The following is a 7,308-nucleotide window of genomic DNA, read 5'->3' as shown; positions in this document are numbered from 1 at the left end:
CTTCCATCCTCTCTTCTTTCCTCACTCACTCCCTTCCTCCTTTTCTCTTCCTTCCTCCTTCCATTCTTTCAGCTTCATTTCTTTTGCCCATCTACCTTCTCTGTCTTTCTGCTCATTTCTCTCTTCCTCTTTGCTTCTGTTCCTTCCTCCTTCCATCCTTTCACCTTCCCTCCTTCCTATTTCTTCCTTCTTCCTTCCTTCTGCCTATCTACCTTCACCTTCTCTGTCTTTCTGCTGTTTCCCTGTCTTCCCCTTTCCTCCCTCCCTCCCTTCTTTCCTTTCTAGTTCCATCTTTTCTTCCTTCCTCTCTCCCTCCCTTTTTCTTCCTTCCTCCTTCCTCTTGCCTATCAACTTCATCCTCTTTGTCTTTCTGCTCTTTCCCTCTCTTCCCTCTCTACCCCTTTTCTTCCTACCTCCTTCCCTCTTTTCTCCCTTCTTTTTCTTCCTTTCTTCTCCAACTTCCTCCTTCTCTTTCCATTCTTTCTCCTTCCTTCCATCTTTTCTCCTTCCATCTTCTCCCCCCTCCCTTCTTCTTTTCCTTCCCCCCTCCCTCCGTCCTTCCTCTCTTTCCCACTCCTTGCAACTGCAATCAGAACCGCAGACAGGGAAGAAGAAGAGGAGGAAGCGGTGGCCAAGCCTAATCCTTTTGAGAGGGGATGGGCGCGACCTGGGAAGCGTCGGCACGGCCTCCACCGTTGCCAATCGCGCCCGTCCCCTCTCAAAAGGATTCAGCTTTATTTTGGCGCTCGCCGGCCCTGAAGGATCGGGATGAGCAGTGAGCGGAGCCTCGTTTAAAAACAACGATGGCCGTGGCTGCTCGTTTGCTCCGCTGCTCTTGCATGGAGGAGGCAGAGGGGTGGGAGGGGCGCGAAGGAACCAGCGTGGTAGCGGCGGTGCTGGGAAGGTGCTGCGGCCAGTCCTCAGTGAGGAACGGCCCTCCACATTGTAATACCAAGACATTCGCGTGAGTGAAAACCTGTTGCCGGACCCCCACTTCTCTGCCTCCTACCCCGCAGCTCCCCTACACGGGATACCCGGCAGCCCCCACCCCCAAACCGCTTCCTCCCCATCTCCATCTTTCCCCACCACCCCTTCTTGAAAAGAGAGGAGGCGAGGGCGGAGATGCGATGCGCTCCCCGCGGCCTTGCCCCTTCCTCTTTGTCCACCTTCCCATGCTCTTAGCCACAGCAGGACCCATGTTGCACGGCCTCTAGGCTCTCTCTCCAAGCTTCCCTTTGGAATAAGCGCCCATCCAGCGAACCCCACCGCCTGATCGCTTTTCTCTCCCGCCCACTTCCCAGCATCGGGAGCCCCGTTTGGGGCTGGGGAACAAAGGCGGCAGAGGGAGGAAGCGGGATGGTTGGAAGGGGAAAAAGAGAGGAAGACAGGCGGCAGGGAGAAGAAGAGAGGATCGGAGCCGCGCAAGGGCACGTGGGGGCCAGAGGAGAAGCCGGGCCGCCCACCAGGCTCCCTCCCCAGGCCACTCACCTGCTCGGCTGCGCTCCGGCTCTTCGCTTGGTGAGGGGGCGCTGGTTGCCCGGGCACGGGAGACAGAGGGAGGCTGGGGCTGTCTGGCCAGCTGCCATTGGCTGGAGGAACCCCAAGCACTGGGCAGGGGAGGCTCCGGACCGTTCGGTGCTCTGCACGTGCTCAGAGGGCGCCCTCCGCTCATTGTGGCTTCACAGCGTTCCCGGGCCAAGTTAAAGTGGGGTTGAGGGTGGGAGGGCAAACCCCGGGATTACGCGGGTCAGCGGAATGCGGCCGTTCTCTCCACTTCGGCCATGCGCTGCCCCCGGAGCCCAAGAGTGGGCGGGCTGGCGAGTGGGTGCCTTTCTCGCACACAGGGAAGGGGAGGGGGGCGGCGGCGGCTGTTTCACTAACCCCGCGCAGAGCAACAGATCTTCTGCCGCCGGTGGCAGCGCCTGTACTGCGGTGGGAAGCGACCATGCCTCGCGGACTTGCAAAGGGCTCTGTGCTTTCTATCTATGGCCGCGTGGCTGATCTGCCCAGAGCAAAAGAGGCAGCTGCGACCCGAGGAGCCGGCGGTGACGGCCGCTGGCTTGGGCGGCACCAGTGGGAGACACAGGCAAACTCCGCAAAGGGGAGAAGGAGAGGAGGGCCGTCTCCTCCTCCCCCCAGCCACCCTAATGGGGACAAAGGCTAGTGGAGGAGGTGGGGCGGGGGGGAAGCCAGACCCCGGCCTCCCTAGGGAAGGCATTCGCAAGGGAAGGCATTCCCTTGCTAAAGGCCGCCGCCGCCCACCCGAAGCAGCGAAGCCTCCCGATTCCCACCAGTTACTCACCAGCAGCAAAAACAAACGGCAAAGGCGAAATGGAGACTCGTGCGATTCACGCGGCGTGCTAAGCGGACTCCAGCCAATCAGTGAGTTGGCTGGGATGGAAAACTTTAAGCACGCGGCGTGCTTAAAGTTTTCCATCCCAGCCAGCTCACTGATTGGCTGGAGTCCAGGCCAATCAGTGAGCGGCAAGCTGGGCTGGCTTAGATTTTTAGTGTAGAATAGATGGGGGAACGGAATGAGCGAGCTAGCAGCAGCTGATGGGCAGGGGAGGCGGGGAGCGCCAAAATAAAGCGGGGTCTTTTGAGAACGGCCCAGGACGCTGGAAAAGTTATGAAAAGGCATGCCTGTCCCGCCAGATGCGGGACGTCTGGTCACCTTACCAATGTGAGATGAGTAGGGCTGAGAGTAAGTGACTGGGTGAAGGGGGCTTTCATGGCCAAGGCAGGACTTCAACTTACTGACTCTTGCTTTTTAACCCAATGCCTTAACAATTAGATCAAACTGGCTCTTTATTTGCTCATTTATTGCCTACTTTTGAAATATGAGTTGTATCCTGAACTACATGCCTGGTAATTGCCACCTTGATCGCCTCCGCTGAGTCGTGCCCAGCCGCCCTGTTTAGGATAACCCGTTCCCTCCTTAATAGGAGGGTTACGGAGGATCCCCTGCAGGGTAGGGCTGAGGACTACGTCCAGTTCTTAGCGGACAAAGTTGCTCGGTTTCGGTCAGAGTTGGACTCCGATTCTGCAGATCCAGCCGAGGCACAAGGGGATAATCTGGTAGACCACCCCTGGGTTGAGTTTCAGGATGTTGCCCCTGGGGACGTGGACAAGGCCATGAGAGCTGTGAGTGCCTCCACATGTGTACTGGACCCGTGCCCCTCCTGGCTGGTTGCTAACAGCAGGGAGGTGACACGGGGCTGGATCCAGGCGGTTGTTACTGCCTCCCTTCGGGAGGGGGTCTTTCCCGCCGCACTTAAAGCGGCGGTGGTAAGACCCCTCCTGAAGAAACCATCTTTGGATCCAGCCGTTCTTAACAATTATCGTCCAGTCTCCAACCTCCCCTTTGTGGGGAAGGTTGTTGAGAAGGTGGTGGCCTTTCAGCTCCAGCGGTCCTTGGAGGAAGCTAGCTATCTTGACCCATTCCAGTCTGGCTTCAGGCCTGGCTACAGCACAGAAACCGCTTTGGTTGCATTGACCGATGACCTCTGGAGAGCCAGGGACGGAGGCTACGCCTCCATCCTGGTTCTCCTTGACCTCTCAGCGGCTTTCGATACCATCGACCATGGTATCCTTCTGCGACGACTGCGGGAGGTGGGGGTGGGAGGCACTGTTTTGCGGTGGTTCTCCTCTTACCTCTCGGACAGGTCGCAGTCAGTGTTAGTTGGAGGGCAGAGATCGACTCCTAGGCCCCTAACATATGGGGTGCCGCAGGGTTCGGTCCTGTCCCCCCTACTTTTCAACATCTACATGAAACCGCTGGGCGAGATCATTCGGCGGCACGGGATAAAATACCACCAGTATGCGGACGATACCCAGTTGTATCTGTCCGCCCCGTGCCAACTCAATGAAGCGGTGGAAGTGATGAACCAGGGACTTGAAGCTGTTAGTGACTGGATGAGGGCTAACAAACTCGTGCTCAACCCAGATAAGACCGAGTGGCTGTTGTGTTTCCCTCCCACCAATTTGGCTAGTATTCCATCTCTCAGGCTGGGGGGGTCAAACACTACGCCCCTCGGACAGGGTCCGCAACTTGGGAGTCCTCCTGGACCCACAGCTGACTTTCGAACATCACTTGTCATCTGTGACCAGGGGGGCATTTGCCCAGGTTCGCCTGGTCCACCAGTTGCGCCCCTACCTGAACCGGGAGGCTCTCACAACAGTCACTCGTGCCCTTGTTACCTCTAGGCTGGAATACTGCAATGTGCTCTACATGGGGCTGCCCTTGAAGAGTATTCGGCGACTTCAGCTAGTCCAGAATGCGGCCGCGCGATCGATTGTGGGTGCACCTCGTTTCACCCACATAACACCTATCCTCCGCGAGCTGCACTGGCTACCTGTCGATCTCCGGGTACGCTTCAAGGTACTACTTGCCACCCATAAAGCCCTCCATGGTAGTGGATCTGGATACTTGAGACCGCCTACTGCCAATTACCTCCACACGACCTATTAGATCTCACCGGTTAGGCCTCCTCCGAGTCCCATCTGCCGGTCAATGTCGACTGGCAACTACGTGGAGGAGAGCCTTCTCGGTGGCAGCTCCAACCCTGTGGAACGATCTCCCCATGGAAATTCGTACCCTCACCACCCTCCAGACCTTCCGCACAGCCCTCAGAACCTGGCTATCCCGTCAGGCCTGGGGTTAAGACTACAACCCGCCCGAATAGTATGAATGTTGTGTTTTAATTATGTATTTGTCTTATATGTTAAAAGTTTGTCTCCCCCCCCCCTTTTTAAGTTGTAAGCCGCCCTGAGTCCCCCCAGGGAAAAGGGCGGCATATAAATAAACTTTAAATCAAATCAAAAATCAAAAAATCCTATCTTATCAAAGCACCAAATAGATGTGATCCCACCTGGGTTTCGAGCCAGAGGCCAATGCATGAAGTAGGCAATCATGGTAGACAGCTTTGCCATGCATAGATTCCAGATTACTAGTTAGAAGCTGTTGGAAGAAATATCCATCTGGGTTCAGTTCCAAGTGGGGAGAAAGACACTGGAAACATGGAGGATGATTGGAAAGATGGTTTATTGATGGAGAGGATCACATGGGTTTGAGATCCTGGGCAGCTGAACACATGGAGTTTAGCGAGAACAATATTTATACCTCTCTTGGGCCTTGCCCTTGAGCTTCCTGTTCCTGTGGCAAGGACATGTATTATATTGGTTGTGGTCAGACTCCCATGGGGCTATGCAGGGATTATAGCTAACTTTGTAAGTTTTCTGAGTCAAGCTTGGTTGAAACTTGGACTGATGCAATGCAGTTCCTATTGTGGCTGAATGGCTTTGCCCTGAAGGATAATCCCATCATCCTGGAGCTGAAGGTTTTTTGTCTTATAGATAGGCTGGCCCAGCCCTGCTGGGGCTATTAAGAAAGGTTTCCAAAAGCAGGTTTCTCCTTTAGGGAAATATTATATTCTGCCTTTTATAATATTTCCCAAAAGATTTCATTCTTTTAGGAGAGGTAATTTGTAACTTTCTACAAATCTTTGTAGGGCATTTCTATTCCTACCACAACAAGAGCTCTGTGGTTTGGTGTTCCAGGCAATCTATTTCATCCATTCTCTTTACTTGTGTTGGGGAATAAAAAGAACTTTACCAAAAAACCCATTTGTTATTGTGCCCATTCCAGCATGAATCAATTTTTCTCAAACTTTGCAGTTTTAAGATGTTTGGACTTTTAACTTCCAGAATTCCTGGGCTTGGGAATTCTGGGAATGAAGTCCACAGTAAAGTTGCCAAGATTGAGAAAGACTATACTAAATCATAATTTTGCTTGGTTTCGTTTGAGGGTCTTAGGGGAAATTCGCCTCATCTGTTTATCCCATAAATCCTGAATAAGTACACAGGCTAAGTGCAACAAGATGCCACGTGACTCCCACTTGCCACAAAAGGCATCATGGTTGCCTTTAACCATTAACCAGTGAAACAGAAGTTGCCTTCAGAAATCGTGGGCACTCCATCAGTGGAGGTTTTTAAGAAGAGACTAGTGATGAAAGAAATGTCCTTCTGGGTTCGGCTCCAAGTGGGGAAAAAGACACTGGAGACATGGAGGCTGCTTGGAAAGATGGATTTAATGGTAGACAGGACCACATGGCTTGAGCCTGAACAGAAAAGGTGATCACATGCTTCAATGTTGGTGGAGAAGAAGAGAAGGGCTGAGGGAGGGCTTGCTAGGCTTTTTATAACCTGTTCAGTCCCATCTCTCTATTTCCTGTTCCTGTGTAAGAAATGTATTCTGATTGGTTGTCAGAGTCCCATGGGCCCATGCAGGGGCAACTCTCTAGGCCAGTGATGGCGAACCTATGACACGCGTGTCAGTGCTGACTCGCGTAGCCATTTGGGGTGACACGCACAGGATTTCATGCGATTCATCCTCGGCTCCTGCACGGCCGCCGAGGATGAAAGAATCTGTGCTGGAGGAATGGGGGGGGGGCGGGACGTGTGATCTCCCCCGCCCACACTCACTTACTGTATCGCCGCCGCCCCTTTCTGAGCGCAGGGGCTGCTGGTAAGGCGTGCGTGCCGTGCGCACACACGTCATCAGCGCGGCGAGGGAGGACCCGCAGGAGAGGAGCGCGGGAACAGTGCGCGCCTCTCTCCAGTCAGGCCGGCACAGAGAGTCTACTCCTGGGACTGTCGGTTACGACCGCACCACAGCAGGGAACAGCGGAGTGCCAACGGGAACTGTGAGCGCCATTAGCAGCAACTATAAATTGCGCAAAATTATGTTTTTGTCGAAATGACACACAACGCGAGTTATGCTCGATTTTTTGCCGATTTTTGACACACCACGCCAAAAAGGTTGCCCATCACTGCTCTAGGCTGTGTTTTGAATCCAGGTTTGGTTGAGTTCTCAGATGCCATGTGGTCAGTTGGGGCCAATATTATCATGCTTTAATCCCACCACCCTGGAGTTGAAGTGGAGAAGCCTTTATTATGTAAAGTGGACTAGCTTGGCCTTCTTAATGGCCCATTGACAAAGTGAGGAGGAAGCTACAGGCAGCTATTCTGTCTTTTAAAACACTTTTCTTTCTTTTCACATCCAGAGAAATATTCTGCCTTTTCAATATTTCCCAGGATATTTCATTTTTCTGGGAGAGGGCTGGGTGATAACTTCTTACACTAGACAGTCACTTGTCTGAAATAGTATAGGTTCTCCTGCTTGAGGAGGGGGCTGGACTAGAAGATCTCCAAGGTCCCTTCCCGGTTCTATTCCTATTCCCATTCCATTCTACTGAAAGGAGATTCAAACATTCCCCCTTGGGAAGAAAGAGTGACGTCTCTTTGCAC

Source organism: Thamnophis elegans, chromosome 7, assembly GCF_009769535.1.
Source record: "Thamnophis elegans isolate rThaEle1 chromosome 7, rThaEle1.pri, whole genome shotgun sequence".
NCBI classification, from domain to species: domain Eukaryota; kingdom Metazoa; phylum Chordata; class Lepidosauria; order Squamata; family Colubridae; genus Thamnophis; species Thamnophis elegans.
Note: the sequence above shows the minus strand (reverse complement) of the source record.